At 41.2% G+C, this 27043-nt stretch overlaps 1 non-coding gene across 1 annotated transcript; it reads right to left on the bottom strand.

Moving 5' to 3' along the window:
• Nucleotides 1–9132: 9132 nt before the first annotated feature.
• On the bottom strand, nt 9133–9239 carry LOC111759410 (U6 spliceosomal RNA). The gene has a single exon (XR_002793398.1). It is a non-coding gene; the product is annotated as a U6 spliceosomal RNA (small nuclear RNA).
• Between the last annotated feature and the right edge of the window lie 17804 nt (nt 9240–27043).

Here is a 27043-nt window from a genome sequence, read left to right on the forward strand (position 1 = left end):
CCCACAGTCCACCCAGTGGGCCATAGGAGGACATACAATGTCTGGTAACTGTCCCTGCAGCATCACCCAGGACAACTTCAACCACCAAAAATGCCCCCACCTCACATCTCTTCCTCCCACTCCCTTCCCCTGGCAGCCACCATGGCCACTTTCTCCACACCAATGCCACATTTTCTTCGATTACTCATCACAATAGTTCATGAATAGAATATCAGTAAGTCCACTCTAATCCATACTCTATTCCTCCATCCTGTGGACCTTAGAATGATTGTGTCCACTCCACATCTATATCAAGAGGGAGCTTAGATTCCACATAGATGCTGGATGCAATTCTTCTGCTTTCAGTTGTAGGCACTCTTGGTTCCCTGGTGTGGTGGTTGACCTTCTTCACATTCATGTTAGATGAGTGGGGTAAGTCCAATAAACCAGAGTATAGGAGTTGCAAGCCTGTTGAGGCTCAGGGCCTGGCTATCACATGGTCAGTTCAGAGATTCAGGTCCCCTGGGTATACATTAAACCCCAGCACCAACTGCAGTTCCAGTAAAAGTAAAAGGAGAGACTTGTGGACTATACATTTAATAAACATAAAATTATCATATTTAAGAAAGAATATCACCTGGAAAAATGATAGATCTCTACTACCACCCACCCACTCCTCCAAAAAAAGCTTTGGGTGCTATTTATGAACACAGAAATAAACATTTTAGGGAAACTCTGGTGTATTCGTCTGTGTCCAGAGTCAGTAAGCCTGACTCCATTCTTTATTCATATAGAGTCTCAAAAATATTTGTTATAATTTTTGAACATCTTTTTGACTGCTGATTTAAGCAGTAGATAACACACTCTCTTCCTGGGGAGCTCTGACCCCTGAAAGCAGGAACACAGAATCCACAACTGACCCTGTATCAGCAGGATTTTATTCAATAATCTTATTTCTTCCCCTATTGCTTTAGGGTTTTTCTCTTCATCCCTGCCCCATCTATTAGTTATTCAAGTTATTCAAAATTAGGTTATCTACTTTGTTCTTGAGAATCTACTTTTTTTTACTCAATTTATTCCTTAGTAATAAAATTTCTCCAGAATTTGTACTTGAAGTGGCAAACAAACAAATGAAACAGAAGAGCTGATAACAATTTCTTACTTCTTATTAATTTGAGTTTTGAGGGAGGGAAGACACAGAATAGTGGGAACAAGATGAAAGGTAAAAGAGAGCAAAGGAAAGCAAAATGTTAGTAGGAGACCAAACTCAGAATAACACTTTAGAAAAAGGATACCTTGTCAGAGGTGGATGATCAAATTGGAGCTGCTGAAAGTAGAACTTAACCACCATTCTCAGTCCCAACAATCATTATAATAGCCCAAAGTGAGATGTAACTCTATTACATCTAGGCCTATTATATCACAGCTATAGTTATGGTTATTTCTCTAGGCACCATTTAGTATGGTTATTTTCAATGAAATAAAACTATTTCCCTGAGCCATGGTTAGAAATAAGCTATGTGATACAGTTAGTATAGTATCGGACACATAGTAGATGCTCAAAATTAAATAAATGAATAATATAAATTTAAAACAGAAATTATAATAACACTAAACATTTCTTCTTATTTCCTCTGGATTTGATTTTGTTTGTTTTCATGGAGAAATCACATTAGAGCAAAAATATTCCCAATTCTTACTTAATTCTGATGTGAAATTTGAAATAAATGTTGAACCTCTAAATGATACAAGTCCTCTTTAGAATGTAATTTTAATTATTATTTACATTCTAATGGCTCAATCCAGTGCCTTGTAAATAGGGGTTCCTTAAAATGTATTTGTTGAAGATGAATGGGTATGAACACAAAATATTATAAAGCCATATAATGGAATATTATTCATACATAAAAGGGAATGAGGTACTGATTCATGCTACAACATGGATGAACCTTGAAGACATCGTTTTGAGTGAAATAAGCCAGACATAAAAGCACAAATATTGTAAGATTCAACTTAGATGAACTATCTAGAATAGGCAAATTCATAGACACAGAAAGTAGATTAGAGATTACTAGGTGGTGGGGAGAGGGGAAAGGAGAGTTACTGCTTAATGGATATAGAGTTTCTGTTTTGGGTGACGAAAAATTTTGGAAATGGATAGTGATGATGTTTGTAGGTTGTTGTAAATATAATTAATGTCATTGAATTGTATATTTAAAGATGGTCAAGATGGCAAATTTTGTTACATAATTTCTACAATAAAATTCTACAATAAAACTATAAAAATTCTACAATAAAATTTTTAAGGTTATTTGTTGAGTGAAATTCTGGGTGACACTGAAATATTTGGAGTTCAAAGTCACAGAAACTTCCTTTATTCTTCCCTTCTCTACCATAGTCATTGAGGAAAGAAAATGCATTTGCTCTAAGTGGAGCCCAGGCCTCATGGCCGTACCCTACAGGAGATTATATTTTTCTGGGTTGGTCTGGGGGCCATGGAGGGAGCTGTGGGGCACCACCCATCATAAAGAGTGCGTATAGGTTTATGTGGCCTCTGTGAACAGCTCTCTCCCATAGGAACTAAAGCACTGAGGGTGAGTAGAGAGGCACCAGAGATAGATGTTTCTATACTTCTTTTCTCCTGGCCTCACACCTCTTCTGACTCCAGTGTCTGATGGGCCTGCTCTGTGATACTCCAACAAGCCTTCAATGCATGCTCTCTATGTGCAGAAGTGACGATATGTCACTTCCAAGATTAGTTTATAGAAAGACAACTTGATCGTTCTGTTGTGCTCACTTTCTATCTTAGATCACTTTTTCTGGGAGAAGCCAGATGCCATTTTGTGAACAGCCCAATAGAGTGGCCAAAAGCCAGCAAGTAACAGGTCTGCCGATAACCCTGTGAATAAACTTAGAACCAGATGCTCCAGTCCCAGTCAAGCCTTCAGATGATAGACAGCTCCACTGCAAACTCAGGAGAGACAGTGAGCTGAACCACCCAGCTAAGCCACTCCCAGATTCCTGGCTGTCTTAATTTGTTGGGGCTGCTATGACAAATTCCACCCACTGGTTGGCTTAAACAATAATAATTTATTGGTCCACAGTTTTGAAGGCTGCAAGTCCAAAAATCAAGGTCTCTACAGGTCGTGCTTTCCCCTGGAGTCTGCAGCATTCTAGTACTGACTTGCTGCAACACTTGGCTTGCGTCTCTGCCTCCATCACATGATGATGATCTGCCTCATTCTGTGATTTCTTTGACTTTTGGCTTCTTCTGTTTTCTGGATTCTACTTCTGTGTCCAATTTCCTTTGCTTATAAGGACTTCAGTCCTATGTGTTAAGGCCCTCCCTGATTCAATTTGGCCTCCTCTAAATAGGATCTTCAAAGAACTTCAAAAATTAGTCCATATCTTAATAATAACATCTTCAAGGGCTTATTTACAAATGGATTCGCACCCACAGGACGGTGGATAAAGATTTAAACACATTTTTGTGGGAAGCATAATTCAATACCCAACACTGACCTTCAGAAACTTTGTGACATAATAAATGTTTGTTGTCTTAAGCTGCTAAAGTTTTGGGGAACATTTGTTATACAGCAACAGATAAATTATAGTTTTGTATTTCACATTAGGTCTGTATTCCATTTGGCTTAGATTTTTTTAACATGGCATGAGATAGGGATTCAGTTTAATTTTTTACCATATGCTTAGTTGACCCAGAACCATTTACTGAAAAGCCCATCTTTGCTCCACTGGTCTGCAATGCTATCTCTGTCATATATCAAGCTTGAATCGATGCTGAGTCTGTTTCTGGTCTCTCACTTCTGTTCCAATGATCAGTTTGTCTATTCTTATGACAATATCACTGTGTCTTAGTTTGTTTTATAATAATTCCTTGCATCTTATACGTCAAGTCGCTCTCTTCATCAAGAGTGTCTTAAATATTCTTGAACCTTTGTTCTTCCATTTACATTTTAAATTCAGCTTGTCAAAGATCATCTCTCCCGTATACCCCCATAAAACCTGTTAGGATTATGATTGGTGATATTAGCATATTTGCAATATTATTGATTCTATTATACATTGTATCATTAAAATGTTTAATTTTCTAACAATTGGTAGTATATAGAAATACAATTGATTTTTACATATTGGTTTAGTATATTGGTTTTGTCTCCTGAAATACATCAATATAGTTACGTTTCTTTATTTTATAACTTTCAGTTTCTCTTACTTTGCTGTACTGGTTTAGGGCTCCCATTCCAGTACAGTGCTGAGTAGAAGACAGGAAGCACCTTTCTCTCTTCCCAATCTTAAAGGGAAAGCTCTAAATGTTTAATCACCAAGTATGATGTTTACTCTAAATTTTTTGTAGCTAGAATTCATCAGTTAAGCAAACTCCTTTCTGTTCTTATGTTGCAAAGAGTTTTTATGCTGAATGAATGTTTAATTTTATTAAATACTTTTCTTCATCTATTGAGATGATCATGTTTTCCTTCCTTAATTTGTTAACTCTTACATACATTGATTTACTTTTTTTCATTGATTTTTTTCCTTTCTTAAAATTCTTCCATGAACATACATAAACAGTAAGTGTATAGTAAAAGTTATGAACTTACAAAGCAAACATGCATAACATCATATAGGGTCCCATATATCACCCTACCACAAACACCTTGCATTGTCTTGAAACTTTGTTACAACCTATGTAAGAGCATCATCAAAATCTTACTACTAGCTTTAGTCCATATCTTACATTTGGTGTATTTTCCCTCTAACCCATCCTATTATTTTTTAAAATATATTTTCATTACAGAATTTGTGAACTTACAAAACTATCAGGTACATGGGTAGATGATTTACTTTTTAAAAGGGAAGCAACAGGACAACCAATGAGATGACAGCAGAGTAAGCTCCTAGAGTCAGCTCCTGCCACAAGGCAGTTAATAAAAACTCAGAGCTATCTGGAGCTAGCTGTTTGGGGGCTTCAGGAGGCCAGAAGAGCATCCTGCCACATCCTTGAAGGAATGGAAAGAGGAGACTGCCCACGCAGAGAAAATTCATAAGCAGAGCACTCCACGCCATGGAGGCCAGTGCCCATTCTCCATTGGAGGCACAAGCCACCTTGAGAGCTGTTCCACAGCTGGAATTTAAAATTCCACTTCCCAAAAATGGGGGAGAAAGAGATGATTGGGCACGAACTTCAGCTACTGATGAGTAAATTCAGCAGGCTAAAGTATAATCCTAAGAATAGCTAAAGTTTGAGCCTGTCCAAGTCAGGAAGAGGTTGGGAGCTGCCATCTTAACTCTGCACCTGGCATGAGGGGAAGCGGGGTGGACTGAAAATCACAGTGCTGGTGGGAATCAGCTTCTTTCCATCCAGATCAGATTGCAGCTCTAGCATAAGCCCCAGCCCCACTTCTGGCAGGAGGAAGCTGGGGGGACCTATGCCAGCCTTTCCAGGAAATTACTGGTCAAGCTGTGGAGGCCGATAACCATTCTACTCTGGCAGTGCAAGCTGCCCCAGGAGCTGTTCTGTGGCTGGAATTGGAAGCTCCATTTCCCAAAAAATGGGAGGAGGAGACAGTTGGCTACCAATTTTGACTACTGATTAGTAGACTCAGCTGGCTAAGGTATAACCCTGGGAAGAGCTGGGGTGTGAATCCATCCAAGTTGGAAAGAGGCTGGTAGCTGCCATTTGACTTCGCCCCCAGCAAAAGTGAAGCCAAAAATCACAGTGACGATAGGAAATGGTTTCTTTCACCCAGATAGGCCTGCAGCCCTAGACTAGGTTTCAGCCCGACCTGTGGCAGGGAGGAGGCTGGCAGGCCCTGCACCAGCCTATCCAGGTAAAAGCAGGTACCTTTGGCTGAGACAGACTGAATAATTGGAAGTCTACCAGGGCAACTGTGGTCATCTTGAACCCACATTGCATAGGTTGCTGCAGCTCCATCCCAGCCCCGGGCAGGGGAGAAAGGGACATGAAGCCTTATCAGTCTCTCTGGGCAACTATAGTGTAGGACTGCATTACTTGGATTCTTCTACATAGCTATGACTCTGTCCTTACTCCTGGCAAATAAGAAAGTTGGGAGAAACTTCATTGGCCCCTGGGGCATTGAGGGTAGCTTGAGCCTCCACAGCTTATAGCACCAATTACATCCTTGGCTCCTACTGCACAACCAGCAAGGGAGAAAGGGCAGGAAGCCCTAAACTAAAGAGAAAAACTTCACCCAGAATAAATACTTTAGTAAGCCAGGTGTGAAGACAAGAACAAAAAATTACAATCCACACCAAGAAACCGGAAGTTCTGGCCCAGTTAAAGAAACAAGATAAGCCTCCAGGTGACATAAAGGAGTTGAGACAACTAATCATAGATGTTCAAACAAATCGCCTTAATAAATTCAATGAAATGGCTAAAGAGATTTAAGGATATTAAGAAGACACAAAGAAGAATTTGAAAGTGTACGTAGAAAAATAGCAGATTTTTGGGAATGAAAGGTGCAATAAATGAAATTAAAAGAGCATTGGAATCATATAATAACAGATTTGAGGATGCAGAAGAAAGGATTGGTAAGCTTGAAGAAATGGTCTCTGAAAGTGAACATACATAGGAACAGATGAAGAAAAGAATGGAAAAAATTGAACAAGGTGTCAGGGAACTAAATGACAGCAAAATGTGTGCAAGCATGTGTGTCATGGGTGTGCCAGAGGAGAAGAGAAGGGAAAAGGGACAGAAGGAATATTTGAAGAAATAATTGTAGAAAAATTTCCAACCCTATTGTAGGACATAGATTTCCATGTCCAAGAAGTACAACCTACTCCCATCTGAATAAATCCAAATAGACCAACTCCAAGACACATACTAATCAGAATGTCAAATGCCAAAGACAAAGAGAGAATTCTGAGAACAGCAAGAGAAAAGCAATGCATAACAAATAAGGGATACCCAATAAGATTAAGTGCTGATTTCTCACCAGAAACCATGGAGGCAAGAAGACAGGGTCTGATATATTTAAGATACTGCATGAGAAAAACTTCCAGTAAAAAATTTTATATCCAGCAAGACTGTCTTTCAAAAATGAGGGCGAGATTAGAATATTCACAAATAAACAGAAATGGAGAATTTCTAAGCAAGAGACCAGATTTTCAGGAAATACTAAAGGGTATGCTAGAGCCTGCAAAGAAAAGACAGGAGAGAGAGGCCTGAAAGAGAGTCTAGAAATGAAGATTATATCAATAAATGTAACTAAAAGTGTCAAAAGAGTGGTGGAAATAAAATATGACAGATAAAACTTAAATAGGAATAAACTTAACCAACAATGTAAAGAACTTGTATTCAGAAAACTGCAACTCAGTGTTAAAAGAAATCAAAAAAGTCCTAAGTAACTGGAAGAACATTCCATGCTCTAAATATCATGCATCTAAATATCATTAAGATGTCAATTATATTCAAATTGATATACAGATACAATGCAATCCAAATAAAAATTCCACCAGCACTTAAAAAAAAAATTGAGAACATGATTATCAAGTTTATTTGGAAGGGTAAGGGGTCCTGAATAGCCAGAATCATTATAAAAGGGAAAAGCGAAACTTCATCTCCAGACTTTAAATCATATTATCTAGTTATAGTGGTAAAAACATCATGGTACTGGCATAAAGACAGACACATAGATCAATGGAACCAAATCCGATGGTTCAGAAACAGACATGCATGGTCAAGTGATTTTTGACTAGCCTGTCAAACCCACACAGCTCAGGCAGAACAGTCCATTCAGCAAAATGGTGCTGAAAGAACTGGATATCCATAGCTGAAAGAAGGAAAGAGGACCCCTATCTCACACCTTATCCAAAAATTAACTCAAAATGGATAAAAAACCTGGAAATAAAAGCACGAACCATAAAACTTCTAGAAGAAATTGTAGGAAAATATCTTCAAGACTTGGTAGTAGGTGGTAGATTCTTAAAGGAAAAGAACTGAGATGAACTACTGATGTTTAGTATCAGTAACGTCTACATACAGAACTTCTACTGTATGTAGAAGTTTTAATTAGCTTTACTGTAAAAGCGTGGAGATGTATAAAGTGGATGGTAACAAATTGTGATTAACAGCTATTTTATAAATGGGGATGTGGCTGAAAATGGTAGTTTAGGGATGTAAATGCTAATTGACAGAATGCTAGAGAATAATCTGGGAAGTGAGTAGCACAGTAAACCAAGAGGTGGATAAGAATTATGGGTGATGGTACAGATGCAAGAGTGTCCTTAGTGAGCTAGAGCAAATGTACGTTACTGTGCAGGGTGGTGGGAATGTGGAGAAGCATGGGAAAAATACAACTGCAGGGACCTATGGACTGTGGTTAGCAGCAATAATATAATATTCTTGCATCTATACCAAAGACGTACTGTGTTGATAATGGGGTAGTATGGAAAATGTGAGCCAAATGTACACTGTGCACATGGGTACAATCAAGTGATATTATCTTATCTGTAATAAATGTTCCACCACAGTGTGGTGTATTGATAAAGGGGTGTTGTTTGGGAGTTCTGTACTTGTGCATGATGGTTATAAGTTTACAACTTCTGTCATAAAAAATATATTTAAAAAATAATAATAAGGTGTGTTGGGGGAAAAACACACCAAATATAAGATAAGGCCTACAATTAGTAGTAAGATTTTGACAATATTCTTTCATAATTTGTAACAAACAATTACAATGCAAGGTGTTGGTGGAGGGTTGACGTATGGGACTCCTGTATGACGTTATGTATGTTTGCTTTGTAAATTCACAACATTTACTATACACTTAATTGTTTATGTATGATCATATATAAATGATATAAAGATAATAAAAATAGGGTGAGTTTGGTGGGGATAAAAGGAAAGCAACATAAAAATATGGCATGGAAAAATTAGAGAATGCAGATTAGAAAATCCGAAAACAGAATTCACCCATTGCCCCATCCTGGTTGACCCTTGACCCATTATCACCTTGGAGCTCCTTCCCTGTTCTCCTGCTCCATTCCACCCACTTCCACCACAGTCATGATGTTTACATTTAATTTTTTAATTTATTTTGACGTTTTTATTGTGACATACAATACATTTGGAAAAAGCACATGACATGTAAATATAGGATACAAAGAATACTAATAATGCAAATAGTCATCACGAATTTGCGTGTCATCCTTGCACAGGGGTCATGCTAATCTTCTCTGTATAGTTCGCATTTTGGTATAGGTACTGCCGAAGTGAGCACATCACCGCCTAGTTGAGAAATAAAACAGGGACAGATCCTCAGAAGCACTTGGATGACCCACTGTGTTCACTCATTTTCATACCTGGGTAGAATTTCATTGCATGGATATACCACAGAAGTTGATGAATGTGTAGGTTGTTTACATTTTCTTTGATTCTGCTAGAAACATTTTGTACAAGTATCCAGATACATGTGTATGTGGCTATTGAGCACTTGAAATATGGCTAGTCCAAACTGAGATAGGCAATGAGTGAAAAAATATACATGAGATTTCAAAGACAAAAAATAACATGTAAAACATCTTTGATAGTTTGTTTCTTTTCCTCCTTTTTAATGTGGTTTCTAAAAAATTTACATTACGGATGTGACTGACATTTTGTGACTCCTATATTTCGATCAGACAACACTGCTCCAGAGCAAATTGCCTGGGTTCAAATCCTGCGACTCCCCCTCACCAGCTTGGACAAGTTAAGCAAATTTGCTTGTGCCTGCATTTCCTCTACCTGGAAAATGATTAATTATACTCCCTCTTGGGCTGTTTTGTGGTGCAAGTGAGAGATGCAATCACACACTAAAATATTCATCAGTAGCCCCAAAAATATTAATATAGAAGACAAAAGTATATGGAAGCAGTCAGATCAGGTTAAAATAAAAAAAACCTTTTTACCTTGCAGAGGAACTACTCTGAGCATGGGAAGAGGACCTCCAGCAGTGGTCAGCCAGCTGGGGCTTTCGTTCTCTCATGTGATGAGGAGTCTGCTCCTATTTTCAGATGTTCTACATCACCCCTCTCTCCTCCCTTTTATCCCACATCTGGACAATGTGGTAAGAGACCTGGGTGCTTCCTCCACAGGCACCGGCAAACCTGCCCACAAATGTGTGTCCTCACCTGGCCCTACCCTCTAACAAAAAAAACCCAAACCAGTCTCCTTTCTGGCTCTGAAGCCATTGCAGACCTCCTTGAGGACGGTCTGTCTCTCTCCCCAGACGTTAGTGATTAATAAACGTTTTGATACCCTTTTATAAAAAAAGATTTATTTATTTATTTATTTATCTCCCCTTCCCCTCCACCCCTCAGTTTTCTGCTCTCTCTGTCCATTCGCCGTGTGTTCTTCTGTGACCACGTCTATCCTTCTCAGCGGCTCTGGAAATCTGTGTTTCTTTTTTTTTTGTTGCATCATCTTGTGTGCAAGATGATGCTCTCCATGTGTGTAGCGCCATTCCTGGGCAGGCTGCACTTTCTATTGCGCTGGGCAGCTCTCCTTATGGGGCGCACTCCCTGTGCATGGGGCTCCCCTACGCGGGGGACACCCCTGCGTGGCAGGGCACTCCTTGCGCGCATCAGCACTGCACATGGGCCAGCTCCACACGGGTCAAGGAGGCCTGGGGTTTGAACCATGGACCTCCCATGTGGTACGCAGACATCCTATCCATTGGGATGAGTCCACTTCCCTTAATACCCTCTTGATGTGTGTGGTATCATCAGTCTCTACCTCTGAACAAAACTTTGGGGGCAAGCCAAACCTCCTGCCTTTAGAGGGTGGCCATGACACACTTAGAGAAAAAGGAGGTTCTAACACTTGTTCAAATTTTAGACAAGATATCTATTAATACATCAGTTTGAGTTGTTTATGAGTCTTGAATCAGGCAGCATCCAAACAGCATGTGGAAAGGGCCTGGGGGTGGGATGCTGATAGGCAAATATATACATAGGCATATGGGGTCCCTACAAAGTGGGGAGCAGATATACATTGATTAGTTTGGTATGCTTGTGCATCCTGATGAGCTCTCTCTACTGGACAGAAACAGGGTTATTACCAGGTGTTGCTTTTCTGCTTATTCTGTAGGATGCCTTACTTTGTTTCATTTTCCCAGAAAACCCCTGCAGGTAAATTCATGTTGACTTCTGGGAAATCCTTTCTTAGAAAGAGATGCTTCTGGCAATGCCCAATGAACGTGGCCATTTTATTTCACTTACCACAGTTTTAAGACAAATTTAGATCAACTGGAAATCAGAACAACCAAAGTTAGACACAAGGCTTTTTGTATAATTGTGCGACAATTTCTCCATCAGGATCAGTCCTCTTACCTTTGCTGCCAATCTCACAATTTCGATACTCCATTGAAAACTCTTCAATAGTATATAGCAATGAAATTCAGTGCATCTGAGAGTTTTATTAAATTGGTTATTTCTATTATATGAATGCATGTGTCATGTATAGTTTTTCTTATATCAGTCACTACTCACCATGTAACATTGTAACAGTTCCTAAGTGTCTAAACATGTTTTTTTCTTAAGATTTATTTATTTATTTATTTCTGTCCCCTTTTCCCCTCCAGTTGTCTGCTCTCTATGTCCATTCGCTGTGTGTTCTTCTGTGTCCGCTTCTACGCTTACCAGCGGCACCGGGAATCTGTGTCTCTTTTTTGTTGCGTCATCTTGTTGTGTCAGCTCTCCACGTGTGCAGTGCCATTCCTGGGCAGGATGCACTTTCTTTCGCGCTGGGTGGCTCTCCTTACGGGGCGCACTCCTCGCGCCTGGGGCTCCCCTACGCGGGGGACACCCCTGCGTGGCAGGGTACTCCTTGCATGCATCAGCACTGCACGTGGACAAGCTCCACATGGGTCAAGGAGGCCCGGGGTTTGAACCGCGGACCTCCCATGTGGTAGACGGACACCCTATTCATTGGGCCAAGTCAGCTTCCCTAAACATCTGTTTATGATGTAGCACAGTTGTAGCATATTCTGTATAGCAGCTGTTGGGTCACCATCATCAAAAAATTATTCATGTTTGGAATCTTTTTGTACTTGTCTCTCTCCACTGATAGGAACTTTCATAGGAAAAAATGGTTCAAAGGAACCAATAAATACAAAATGATAGCTAAATTATATATGTACATCAAAATTGCTTCTTTAAAAACTAACTAATTTGTATTCAAACTAACTTTATTTTTTTAATTTTTAAAATATATTTTATTTTTTAAATTATCTTTTTTTAAAGTTAATAGATCACACAAAACATTACATTAAAAAACATAAGAGGTTCCCATATACCCACTCTCTACTCTCTCATTCCCATCATTTTTTTATTGTATTTTTTAAAGATATGTAGATCACAAAAAATGTTACATTAAAAAATATAAGAGGTTCCCATGTACCCCCTACCCCCCACCCCAAACTAACTTTAGAGTCTGCAAGGTTTTTAAAAAATATTTATTTTATTTATTTATTTCCCCCCCCCCCCAATTATTTGCAGTCACTGTCTGCTATGTGTACATTTGCTGTGTGCTTTCTGTGTCTCTTCAGCTTTTCTTTAGGAGCCACCAGGAACTGAAACTGGGACCTCCCACATGGAAGAGAGGTGCTCAATTACCTGAGCCACCTCAGCTCTCTGGTTTGTTGTGCCTCTCATTGTCTTTCCTCTTTGTGTCTCTTGTTGCATTATCTTGTTGTATCAGCTTGTTGCACCAGCTCACCTTCTCCAGGAGGCACCAGGAACTGAACCCAGGACTGTGTGGTAGGTGGCAGCCCAATCACTTCAGCCACATTCGCTTCCCTGCAAGGTTTTTTAATAGCAGCTTTACTGAAATATAATTTACAGAATATGCAGGTCCCCCACTTAAAGGGTGTAATACTGAAAACAGTATCATACAATTCACAGAGTTGTATAATCATCACAATTTTAGAACATTTTCATCACAAAAAATAAACGGGTACCAATCAGTAGTCACAGCCAGTTCTCCCAAACCCGCCTCTACCCCAGCACTCCTGGGATCCGGCTGACCCAGTTAACACCCCGATTTGTCCAACCATGGCCCCAGTTTGCCAGAGGCTCTGTTGTGACTGAGGCTGGACCTGAATGGACTTGGTTAATCACTGTGGCCGGTCACTTGCACCCTCAAAGGCCCAAACACCCACCGTGGTTCCCATAGCCTCTCAATGTGCCACACCTGTGGCCTGAGCTGTGACCCCCAGGTTGTAGGTCCCCGTGCCTGTGGGTGGGTGTGGTTAGGACGAGCCCCACTGCCGACCACCCCACCAAGATAGCCAGGCTTGTTCACTACTCACCAGGAGTCCTGGAGAGGAAACGTGCAGAGAGAGGACTTGAGGGACTTCTCCTGATCCCTGAGTCATCTTATCTGCCCCCATCAGTACTTCCTGGAGTTGGCCCTCACACATCACGTCTCACATCTCATCAAGGGCTTTCTGGGCTGTGAATGTTCAAAGATACTTCGCAGCTCTTGGTCCTCCCGAGCGAGAGCTCCCCCACTTAAAACTCCCCTCCCCATGGTTGTCAACAGCAGATTAATATCTTAATCACCATGGGTCTCTGTTAATAAATATTCCAAAACCAACTCTCTGATGGACCTCTAGCTGAAATCTATGTAAAATGGCTGGTCAAAAATAAGAAATTAATAGAGGAGTTGTATTCTTTGATTATCTTTTTTGTTTAGGATATTTAAAAGAAAGGGGATTACTGTTTAAGTCACTTTGTTGTCCCTGCTACAGAAACCCCTCTGTAAATTAAAGGCCTTCTGAGCAATAGACAATCTTTACATATTATTATCATTACAATTGTAAATGCAATGTGTTAATTTATTAAAATAAGTCATGAGTGCCTTAACTATACTTTTCACATAAACTTCTATAAGAAAATAGCTATTAAGGAAAAAATTGTGATGATATATTATCATTGCCATTATATCACTATAGTAACCATGAATAATTTAGTGTCAAAAGCACTTTACTCTTTTGTCCTTTTAACAGACCAATCTCTGAAAAAAATGCATCCTTGGAAGTAGACTTTAATAGATTGGAGGTATTATTTTATTGTTCCCATAATACCAGTAATGTATTTCATTAAAACATATATCCAAGGTCAGTAACTAGTCTTCCCATTCACAGAAATACCTCTAAACAAAATACCTCCTGAATCATCTTAAGGTTATTTAGCATTTCTATGATCATTTTATCACTACTGGAGGGGACAGATGCCTGCATGCCTGATGGGGCTCCCAGGGCCACCAGGTGGTGCAAACACCCTCTGGCATCAGTACCAAAGTGATAGAGCTGAAAAAGAGAGCGCTGGGTCCACAGCGTGGGGAAGCCAGGGCCCAGAGAGGTCAGGCATTTTCTGGCATAGGGGACCAGTGAAGAACACACCACACTCTTGGGAGAGGGGAGGTGAGGAGGGGAACAGAAGGAGCATACGTCTCTGAACTGAAACAGCATTCCCATGGGTTCCTGGAGGGATGGGCGAGGTGAGAAATAAAATTAAGGCTAGGGAAGGTTGGAGGAGTGAGAAGGATTTATCACAAATTATGAAGACCCTGTAGAAATTAAAGGCACGTGTAAATGTATCTTGGAAGCTGATGAAGGCTGCAGTGAGAATAATCCACTTTTATACCCTTAAGCATAATATGTATATACATGCAATATGTAAATGTTTAATATTTACATATGATCCTAAGAGATGTGATTGTGACTATTTAAAAGAAGTACTGTAGGTGAATCCTACATTAATTTGGCCCTTACTGACCGCCCTGGCCTGTAGCTGGCCTTGTTTAATTGCCCCTGAGGGATGGGTGTGGCCTGGAGACGGGGCATCCTCTGAAAGAGACACTGAGCTCTTCCCCCTGATTTAAGAGGCTCAGCTATTTAGGAGGCCCAGGCAGTTTACTCCTTCAAAAAAGTCAATTTGCCTTAGAAAAATTTTGTTGAAAACCTTCATAAATGGCATTCCTGTTCACAGAAATAACTACAATAAAACAAAACACTTGACTTTTATAATCACTATCATTATTAAAAGAGAGACCATGACAGAGAATTCCATTTTATTCTGAATTAGAGTTCTCCAGAGAAACAGAACCGACAGGATAGATAGACAGATGACAGCTACATAAGTAGACAAATGCACAGATAGATATAAATCTATTCTATGAACTGGCTCACATGACCGTGGACGCTGGCAAGTTTGATTTGATAGTGCGTATGGCAGTTTGAGATTCTTTATGAATTGCCAAAAAAGAGAAAGATTATGTTTGCAAACGAATCTATTCCTCTGGGGGTGATATGCTTTGATGGTATTAAATTCAGTTGAGGGACATTTGATTAGATTACCTGTTAAGATTGCTTTGAGGTTATTTTTTATTTGACCTTGGCAGGCAGTAGGGCATGACTCAGGTCAGGATCCCGTCCCCTTGCTGGGTCTGGTATAAATGGACACTGACTCAAGACACAGGAAGAGAGAGCTCTGTCACTTTTTGAACCTGCCATGTGACAGAACAGAGAAGGCTCAAACAGCTAAAGGCCCCAGGAGAGAGGGACCATTTTGCTGACAGTTTACACTGACCTTCAGTAGAGAGCCGAGACGGATATAGGAGGCTGGAAAGAAAGAAGCCCTACTCCAGGAGAGAGAGGACTTCACTTAAGAACGAAGCCTCAAGAGGCTGGGCCCAGGAAGCCTCAAGAGGAAGAGGAGGCCCAGAGCAGAAGGCAAAGAAAGGCAACCAGAATGTACCACACTAACGAAAGAAGGTGTTGATGAGGGAAAAGTGGGGGGTGTAGGGAGTGGGGCATATGGGAACCTCCCATATTTTTTAATGTAACATTTTGTATCATCTATGTATCTTTAAAAAATAAATTAAAAAATATATTAAAGAAAGAAAAAGATAGGTAACCATTTTGCTTCAATACGTGGAAACTGACCGGTGAGAAAGCAGCCTTGTACCTGTAAGCTTTTAGCCCAATAAATACCTTTTATAAAGCGAACAGTATTTTGCATTGGCAGCCTTTTGGCAGACAATTAGAAGGCACAAGCTGAAAACCCTAATAAAGTTGATTCTGAAATCTGGCAAGTCAGAATCCCACAGGGCAGGCCACCAGCTTTTGGAAGTTCCCGTAAAGGTGTAACTGAATTCCCCGGGGGAAACTGGCTGACTGAAGTAGAGGCAGGAATTCTTCTTTTTTTTTTAAGATTTATTTCTCCCCCTCCCCCTGCCACCCCCCACCAGTTGTCTGTTCTCTGTGTCTATTTGCTGCGTCTTCTTTGTCCGCTTCTGTTATTGTGAGCGGCAGGGGAATCCGTGTTTCTTTTCTCCTTGCGTCATCCCATTGTGTCAGCTCTCCGTGTGTGCGGCATCATTCCTGGGCAGGCTGCACTTTCTTTTGTGCTGGGCGGCTCTCCTTACTGGGCCCACTCCTTGCATGTGGGGCTCCCTTACGTGGGGACACCCCTGCGTGGCATGGCACTCCTTGCGCACATCAGCACTGCGCATGGGCCACCTGCACACAGGTCAAGGAGGCCCGGGGTTTGAACTGCGGACCTCCCATGTGGTAGACGGACGCCCTAACCACTGGGCTAAGTCTGCCACTGGAATTCTTCTTTATGACTTCTGAAATCCTCAGTTCTGGCTTTTAAGTCTACCATCTTATGGGATAGGAAGACTCCCCCATTGCTGTGGGCAATCTTCTTTGCTGATTGTAGATGCAGTCAGGTGTAGATGCAATAAGGTGTGCGTTCAATAAATTAATCATCTACAAAATACCCTCACAGTAACAATCAAATTAGTGCTTGCTTGATTATACAATTGGACACCGTAACGTAGTCAAGTTGACACATGAAATTAACCATCACAACCTCCTACACAGATGCCGAGATTTACCAACTTAGCATTTTGTCACATTTGCTGTATCATTCTCTATCATCTTCTAAACCTTTGAGTAGGTTGTTGCATACATCACACTCCTTCAACACTTACTACTCCATGCATGTTTTCTAAGAACAAGGACATTCACTTAGGTAACCACAGTAAGTGCCATTATCAAGGTCAAGGTCTTTGACACTGTTATAAAGCATACAGTCTATATTCCATTTTTTCAGTTGTCCCAATAATGTACTTTAGGGAATTTTCTCCTCCATTATTAGACCCAGTCCGGGATCATATAGTGCATTTGGCTGGCATTGTCTCTTTAGTCTCTCTCCATTTTATCAAATTGTGGTATACATACAAACCTCAAATTTCTCATTGTAACCTCTCTAAAGCATATAATAACTCAGTGGCCTTAATCAGAGTCATGATATTGTGCTACCATCACCATTATCCATTATGCAAACTTTTCCACCAGTGAACTGGGTACTTTTGCTGTAAAGACCATAAATGAGAAAATGGTGAAATCAGAGTCTGAAGATTCTATATATCAGTGCTAATTTTTTAGGTTGTATGATTGAATTGTTATGTAGAAGAGTGTTCTTGTTTTTAGGGACAAAGACTTGGGAGCATTGAGGCATCAGTTTGGCCACTTTCTCAGAAAGAGTTCATAAAAAAAAGGGGGGGCTTCAAAAAAGAATAAAGATGGTAAAATGTTAACATTTGGCCAATATGAGTTAAGGGTAAATGGGAGCTCTTTGTACAGTTCTTGCAACTGTAACATAAATTTGAAACCATTTCAAAATTAAAATTATTTTCTAAAAAGCCCTGATTATTTGTTTTCTGAAGTACCTGTAAACCACATGCTTGCCAATAGGTAATCCTTCAATTCAGTAACATTCAAAGTAATATTAATACACCTAACCCCAGCCAACGGGAACCCAAACTGCCTGTTACTGGGCAGTATCTGAGCTCACTTCCTGCAGGGCTCACCTAAGCATTTTATTGTGCAGATGTAGCAATCAACTTAGAGTGCTGCTTCCCAGCTTCATGTGGGTAAGATGGAAGAACCTGAGAACTAATATGTGTGTCTTCTCATTGACTCGAAACCTGCACTTTATTGAACAACATGTACTGAACCCACCCAATGTGCTTGTCACTGTGCTGAGAAGATGTATCAGAAGGTGTCCTGATTTCAGGGAGGCCCCAGTGTAAGGCAGGAGACGAACTTGCTGCTCAGGAAGCCCAGTGCAATGTGAGACCAGTCACCTCTGTGCCCGGACATGGCTGGACAGACCTCTGGACAGGAGGGCCAGCGCTGGGGAAGATGTTTGGAAAGTGAACGTTCAGCCCCCTAGTGACAGTTTGAAGTGCTTTTGTGAATCCCCAAGAGAAAAGAGTATGCTCTGAACAAATCCCTTCTCGTGGGTGTGAGACCATTTGGCGGAACTAGGACAGTGAAGTGTGACTCATGCTGAGTCTCAAGAGGTCTGACATAAATGGAGACACTGAAAAAGTGACACACAGGAAAAGGAAGCTGTCATATTTGATCTGGCCATGTGAGAGAAAGGACTCCAGGTTCACCCAGAGCTGAGCTCAAGGAGAGAAGCTCCAAGAGACTCAAGGAGCCAAGGCCCTGGGAGAGATGCCTGGTGGCCACAGCTGAGTTCAAGGGGAAAGCAGAGTGAGACGGACAGACCATTGGTCCTGCCTGATGACATTGTTCCTGTTCACATGGAGTCCTCAGCCTTAGTGGTCACAAGGCTCCCACCCTCCTCATTGCAGCTGCCTAGTTGCTCGGGGCTGCAGAGTGAAAGGCCTTGTTTCAGTTTGGCCTTTGCTAAATTTTAATGAATTTGCAGCATTGGTCCACTTCAGGATTCCCCAGGACAGGCGAGTTGCTCTTGATACAGCAAACACGCAGCCTCAGGCCTCGCATGCTGCTCGCGTGCACCCACCCGGGAGAGCCTCAGTCGGTTGAGAAGGGGAGTCAACCCTCCAGGGGTCTGGGAGGAATATTTCTCCCAGGAGCCCTGCTTTGGGGAGACTCCCTGCCCCCACCACACACGTGGCTTCCCCTCTGGGTGCTGGCTGCAGGCTCCCAACTCCGTTCTCCCTTCGCTAGAGCTTACCAAGGCTGCTCTCTTCAATTTAAATTTGCACCAAACCTTAGCTCCAATTTATCCCTCTGCCCCAATTTGGGCGATTGGAGAAAGGACTTACCTACCATTCCCCAAACACCCCCTGCACTTCCTTCCTCTGCACCTATGGCACTAGAAACGCCTCCCACCCTCCTGGGCTTGCAGGGCCATCTCGGGGTTCACCTACCCATGGTGCTTCCTCTGAGCACGTGAAGCAGTGGTCTCTTGCTCCCTAAATCTCCTTCTTCTAGGGAATCCCTTTGGGAATTCCTGGCTGTGCCTTATTGCTATGATAATCACAACAGCTATCATTTCAAGGGCATGTTAGTAGCTTTGCAGATTGTCTGGATGCTCCTTTAATCCTCACGAATATGCTAGGGGTGGATCCAGGTCCTCAGGGGACCTGTGCCTTTCTGAAGTGCCTTCCTTGCATTGTCCTGGGTCCACTTCCAGAACCTGGACCTGCTGGTCTGGCAGCACCTCCAACAAGGGTAGAGCCAAAAAGGTGCCTGCCAGAGATCTCTGACCAGAGCCATGGCCCTGCCCTATCCCAACTCACACTCACCAGTATTTGGGGAGGTCCAGGGAGCATCCGTGGAATTTCCCCCGGCTCCATATCCATGGTGAAGCTCCTGCCATGGCCCCATTCAAAGCCCAAACTAAACCCAGTGTTGGCTGCTCCAGTCCTTGGTCTGGCCACCTGGCTGCCCATTGAACTGGAGGAAGTTTTGCATAAGTCCTCTGCATGAGCTGAGTTACCACTTATGGAAAGTTCAGTGAAAGGAGAGCTTTAACACATATTTCAGTCCTAACTCCTCAAGATTCTAGCACAAGTACCTAGGAGAAGTAGGGATGGAAGTCAGATCTAGAGTGCAAAATGCTCACAAAGCCACCATCCCTTTGCACAATGAGTCATTTCCATGGACCAAATTTGTATTCTCCCATTGTCCCTTGCCTTATTTTAAATTACAGTATTTCCCAAGAGACCACCAGTCATTCCCACAAATGCCCACAGGAGGGCACTACCCCAGGAATGTTTTGACATGGCATGGAACAACCAAGCAAAATATGCAAATTTGCCGTGGGGAGCAGGTGTAGCTCAGTGGTTGAGCACCTGCTTTGCATGTTCAAGGTCCTGGCTTCAATCTGAAACTTCCTTAAAAAAATTGCTTTGATGCAAAGTCTGCCACTCTATACATCTTCTGCCAGCAGGGGAAGGGATCTAGCCAAGAAAAAATGAGGCCCTTGGGGAAGGGAGTGGAGTAAAAAAGGGGTCATCCTCCAGAAAACACCACCCACTGTTTGGTGAACACCCATTTCCACCTCCAGCTGAAACAAAGGCACGGAAGTTTGTGCCCAGGGCTTTTCACTTCCTGTATTGCCCCTGTGCAGTTCATGGGGTCCCTAATCTAGGTACACTCTGGGTTAAGCTTTCCCTTTCGTCTCAGTTGTTTTTGAATCATCTCTTCTTAGACATGTCAAGAGTACTAGAGAGGGAAGCGGACTTGGCCCAGTGGTTAGGGCGTCCGTCTACCACATGGGAGGTCCATGGCTCAAACCCCGGGCCTCCTTGACCCATGTGGAGCTGGCCCATGCGCAGTGCTGATGCACGCAAGGAGTGCCGTGCCATGCAAGGGTGTCCCCGCGTAGGGGAGCCCCACGCGCAAGGAGTGTGCCCTGTAAGGAAAGACGCCAAGTGCGAAAGAAAGTGCCTAAGAATGGCACCACACACACGGAGAACTGACACAGCAAGATGACACAACAAAAAGAAACACAGATTCCTGTGCCGCTGACAACAACAGAAGCAGACAAAGAAGAACATGCAGCAAATAGACACAGAGAACAGACAACGGGGGGGGGGCGGGGAGGGAGAGAAAAATAAGTAAATAAATAAATCTTAAAAAAAAAAAGTACTAGAGAGTCCCTGGCAGATCATTTTCTTGTCACCTGGAAAGCAACATCAATCGGCCTGAGGCAGCTGCTGGACAGGAGATTTCCCCTCCTCTCTCTTGGTGCTTCACATCGGAGAAGTGGGTGCTACCCACCCATCTAGGGTGAGCCATCCTGTCTCAATTTATGTTCTGGGAGACACTAGTCCAAGGAAATACTCTGCTTGGGGGACAAGTGAGTTTAGGAAACGCTACATCAACTATTGTCTCTTGGAATTCACAATACACATTAGCATAGTAAAGACTCAGCGGTACAGCAGAGTGGTTTTCTTCACCCATGTATGACCTGACTGCAGAAATGCCCCATCCTCATTTTTGTCATGTTCTAACTGCTAGTTTCATAGAGCTTGCTGTAGGAAACACTGAATTGTAGAACTCTCCAACCAACCAAAATAAACCTACACCAAATTAAGCCCATGGGCAATTTTTCTAGAACAAACACAGAACTAGCTGTAGGAAGAAAAGAAAATCTGTATGCCTGAATATTTTATGTTCATGCTTCTTGTCTGTCTTCCCCAGAGCTACCACAAACTAGTTTTGTCTTAAGAGCAGGAATTTAGTGGTTCAGCTTTGATGCTAGAAGAAATCCAAAATCAAGGTATGAACAAGGCTTGCTTTCTCCCAGTCCACAGTGTTCTGGTGCTGTCTGCCAGCAATGGCTGGGGTTCCTCAGTTTGTATCTTTGCCTCCTGTCACGTGGCTGTGGCTATATCCTCTCCTTTCTCTGCTCTTCTGGTTTCTGCTTCTGACCTCTTCCTGGAGCCTTTCTGCCTTCTGCCTTCTGGTTTCTTCTCTTTATGAGGCCTCCAGCAATGTGGACTAAGACCCACCTTGGTTCAGTTCACCACATCATCTTTAAGAGGGCCTTTTAAAATGGGTTCACCCTCAAGAGATGTGGATGAAGATTAAGAACATTTGTTTTTCTGGAGTTCATAATTCAATCTACCACATTCATATTTGCCATGCAGGATTTCAGTGATAAAATTCTGTCCAGGGAGAACATGTTCCTCTCCTCACCATAACTAGGGTAAAGCATCTCTTAATGATCATAAGCACAGTGGATTTCAGCACAACTTTAGGGATCTGGCTTGGGAATTAGTATTATTGTTTTAAGTAACTGAACTCTCTACAGTGAATTTAAGCATAAATGTGGATACAGAGCTACAGTGTAAACTGTGGTCCCTGCGGTGTGGCAGCGCTCCTGCTTGTATGCACTAAATGCAATGAATGTGCTGTACTGATGAAAGGGGATGTTGATGCGGGAGGAGCGGGAGTGTGTGGGGGTAGGGAGTGGGGTATATGGGACCCTCATGTTTTTTGATGTAACATTTTGTGTGATTTATCTTTTTAAAAAAGACAGTAAAAATAAATAAGTTAAAAAACAAAACAAAACAAAACATGTGGATACATTACAAGTAAAGTGCACCTCAACAAACCCAAGGATAGGACTGCATCCAAGACCTTGGGAGTGTACTGGACTAGGGGCTGGACCACTGCTGGGCCTCTCTCTCTCTCTCTCCATCTGAGTGTCTCTGTATCTCTGTCTTTCTCGTTCTCTCTCTGTGTGCGGCCTCCCTAGCCCCTTCTCTGTCTCCTCTCTTTCTCTCTGTGTGATTTACTCTCCATCTTTCTATTCTTTATCTCTCATGGTCTTTCTCTTCATGCTTGTTGTATCTTTCTCTGTGCCTTTATTCATCACTCTCTCACTCTCGTGTGCTTCGGCTCCAGCACCAGTGCTCATCTCCTTTTTCCCTCCTGCTCTCCTTCTTTGATTGAATTGTTTCCCGCCTTTCTTTCCCTATAAACTTGACTGACTTCTTCTGACTTTCCAGTCCACAGTAGAAGGAAGACACGGCTACCAAACAGCTCCAGACTTTAAGTTTACAAGTACAGCCAGGGCAAAAGAGGATGAAAAATGATTGGTTCAACTTGTGTGAGGGCCCCTCCAAGCTTGGCCCACCTGGATTATCCCCATGATGTTGTGAACATGAATGGAGGGAAAGAGCCATTTCCACAAAGATGGTGAAGGAAGGAGAGGCAGCCTGGGTCCGTTACATCTGACAAATTGCATAAACAGAGCAGAGCCTTATGTGGCTGATGACATAGGTGCTTTTAACTCCAGCACTGTTCCTGCGACTTCTTTGGTTAAATTAATTCTTAGGTATTTGAGTCTTTTTGCTGCTATTGAAAATGGAATTTCCCCCCTGGTTTCCTCCTCAGATTGTTCAGTACTAGTGCACAAGTCATTACTGATTTTTGCATATTGATCTTGTATCCTGATGCTTTGCTGAACTCATTTATTAGCTCTAGTAGCTTTGTCAAGGGTACTTCAGGATTTTCTAAGTACAGGATCATTCATTCACAAACATGAGAGTTTTACTTCCTCTTTTCCTATTTGGCTGCCTTTGATTTTTTTTCTTGTCTTATTGCCCTAGCTAGAATTTCTAGTACAATATTAAATAACAATGGTGACAGTGGCCATCCTTGTCTTGTTCCTGATTTTAGGGGGAAAGCTTTCAACCTTACCCCATTGAGTATGATGTTGGTTGTGGGTTTTGCAATTATGCCTTTTATCATATTGAGGAATTTTCTTTTTATTTCCATATTTTGAAGTGGTTTTTTTTTAATCAAAAAAGGATGCTGGATTTTGTCAAGTACATTTTCTGCATCAATTGAGATGATCATGTGGGTTTTTTTCCTTTCAATTTGTTACTGTGGTGTATTATGTATTAAGACTGATTGAACCAGTCTTGCATACCAGGAATAAATCCCACTTGGTCATTATGTATAAGTCTTTTGATAGGTTGTCAGATTCGATTTGCAAGTATTTTGTTGAGAATTTTTGCATCTATGTTCATTAGAGAGATTGCTCTGTAATTTTCTTTTCTGGTCATATCTTTATCTGGCTTTGGTATTACGGTGATGTTGACTTCATAAAATGTGTTGGGTTATTTTTCCTCTTCTTCAATTTTTTGGAAGAGTTTATACAAGACTGGTATAATTCTTTTCAAAATGCTTGGCAGAATTCACCTGTGAAGCGATGTGGTCCTGGACTTTTCTTTGCTGGGAGATTTTTGATGATGGGTTCAATTTCCTTAAATGTGAATCAGTTAAGTTCTTGTCTTTCTTGAAGCATCAGTGTAGGTTGGTTGTGCGTTTCTAGGAATTTGTCCATTTCATCTATATTGTCTAGTTTGTTGGCATACAGTTTCTCATAATATTCTCTTTTTTATTTCTGTGGGGTCAGTTGTAACATCCCCCCTTTCATTTCTGATCGTATTTATTTGCATCTTCTTTCTTCTTTCCTTTTTTAATCTAGGTAGGATTGTGTCAATTTTATTGATGTTCTCAAAGAATCAGCTTTTGGTTTGGTGATTATCTTTTTTTGTTCTCAATTTCATTTATTTCTGCTCTAATCTTTATTATTTCTTTCCTTCTTCTTGCCTTGGGATTGGCTTGCTGTTCTTTTACTAGTTTCTCTAGTTGTTCAGCTAAATATTTGAGTTTAGCTCTTTCTTTTTTTAAAAAAAATATAGGCCCTTAGGGCTAAAAATTTCCCTCTCATGACTGACTTCACTATATCCCATAAATTTTGAGAAGTTGTGTTCTCATTTTCATTTGTCTCAACATATTTACAGATTTCACCTGCAATTTCTTCTTTGACCCACTTATTATTTAGGAGTGTGTTGTCCAGCCTCCACATATTTTTGAATTTGCTTTTTTACCTGTCTATTTTTGATTTCCAGTTCCATTCCATTATGATCTTAGAGAGTGATTTGTATAATTTCATTCTTTTTATATTAATTGAGGGCTGCAATGTGCCCTAACAAATGGTCTATCCTGGAGAAAGATCCATGGGCACTTGAGAAGAATGTATAATCTGCTGCATTTGGATGCAGTCTTCCTTATATGTCTGTTAGGTCTAACTATGTTATCGTATTGTTCAAGTTCTCTGTTTCCGTGTTGATCTTCTGTCAAGTTCTTTACTAATGATGTGAGTGGGGTGTTGAAATCTCCAATGATTATTGTAGAGATGTCTGTTTCTCCCTTCACTTTGCCAGAATTTGTCTCATATACTTTGGAGCACCTGGTTAGGTGCATAGATATTTATTAGTTATATCTTCCTGGTGGATTGTTCCTTTTATTAATACATAATGGCTTTCTGTTTCTCTTATAACTTTTTTACATTTAAAGTCTGTTTTGTCTGATATTAGTATAGCTACTCCTGCTCTTTCTGGTTACTATTCATGTAGAGTATCTTTTCCCAACCTTTCACTTTCATCCAGTTTGTATCCCTGGGTCTAAGGTGAGTTTCTTGTAAGCAACATATGGATGGCTCGTTTTTTAATCCATTCTGTTAGCCTGTGTCTTTTGATTGGGTCGTTTCATTCATTCACTTTCAATAATATTACTGTAAATGCATTATTTACTTCCTCCATTTTATTCTTTGGTTTTCATATGTCACATCTTATTTTTGTTTTTCACTCTATTGGGTATCCTTTCTGCTATTCTTTCTTCTATACTGTCCTCCAAGTATGTCTCTCCTGTCTTTTTCTTTCAGGTTCTAAGGCTTCCTTTATTTCTGCAAAGGTAGATTCTTTCTTGCAAACTCTCTCAGTTTCTGTTTGTTTGTGAATATTTTATCCTCACCTTCATATTTGAAGGACAGTTTTTCTGGGTAAAGAATTCTTGGCTGGCAGTTTTTCTCTTTCAGTATTGTAATTGTATCAGACCACTGTCTTCTTGCCTCCATGGTTTCTAAAGAGAAATCTGCTCTAAGTCTTACTGGACATCCCTTGTACATGATGGTTTATTTTTCATTTGCTGCTTTGATAATTTTGTCTTTATCTTTGACATTTGACATTTTCAGTAATATGTGTCTTGGAGTAGGTCTATTTGAATTTATTCTAATTGGATTATGGTATGCTTCTTGGACATATATGTTCATTTTCAACTATGATTTCCTCAAATACTCTTTCTGCCCCTTTTCCATTCTCTTCTCCTTCTGGAACTCCCATGACATGTATGTTGTTGCATTTTGTATTGTCATTCAACTCTCTGAGCCCTTGCTCAATTTTTTCCATCCTTTTCTCCCATCAATTTTAGCTGTTCTGTCTTCATATCACTTATTCTTTCTGCTATCATTTTGAGTCTGCTGTTGTATGCCTGAAATGTATTTTTTTAATCTCACATATTGTGTCTTTCATTACCATTAGCTCTGTTACTTTTCTGTTCAGGATTTCAAGTTCTTTGCACTCACTCAATGTTTTTTTGATGTCGTTTATCTCTTTGACCATATTGTCTTTCAACTCATTAATTCAATTTTGGAAATTTGTGTGCGCCTCGCTAATTAGTTCTCTCAAATTCTACACCTCTTCTAAGGCATTGCTATATCATTTTCTTGGTCCTTGTCTTCTATTTTCTTAGTATGGCTCATAATATTTTGCTGATATCTAGGCATCGCTTAGGATATAGTTTAGTCAGATGCCCAATTTCTTTCTCTTTTGTAGGGATTTAGTGGCAGGAGGCTGTGTGTTACCACTGCTTTTTGATTCTTGGCTCAAATCGAATTTTAGGGTTATTCTGCTGGTTGCTCAAAACTGGCCACTGGACCCAATAATTGGTTTGGAGTCACTTCCTAGGCCTTGGAGATGGAGGCCAGAAAAAGTCTTACTTATTTTTAAGTGTGCCTGCGCTTCCTTTGTTCTGCCAGCAGATGGTGTTCTTTGGCAGCTCTCTGTTCTATGCCTGGTCAGCATGCATTGCAACACAGACCGATCAGCATGATAGAGCTTCCTGCTGGGAGGCTGGGAACCTTGTAATTCAAACTTTCTCTGAGACAGTTCTCCAGCCTTCTCTGGCAGCTCCCTCTCTTTTCCAGGGTTGGAAATATTTCCACTCCCCTCTGAGTCCTCAACAATCAGTCCCTGTCAGTAGAGGAGAAGATTGGGAGGGCTGTACATTTTTAGCCCCCTTGCTGGCTCCAAGGCAAACAATGGTGCAGTGCCTCCTGGCCTGGAAGAGTTCCTGGGACACAGCAGACCAAATTTGTGAGTCAAAAGCTG

The sequence above is a fragment of the Dasypus novemcinctus genome, chromosome 16, assembly GCF_030445035.2.
Source record: "Dasypus novemcinctus isolate mDasNov1 chromosome 16, mDasNov1.1.hap2, whole genome shotgun sequence".
Taxonomy (NCBI): Eukaryota; Metazoa; Chordata; class Mammalia; order Cingulata; family Dasypodidae; genus Dasypus; species Dasypus novemcinctus.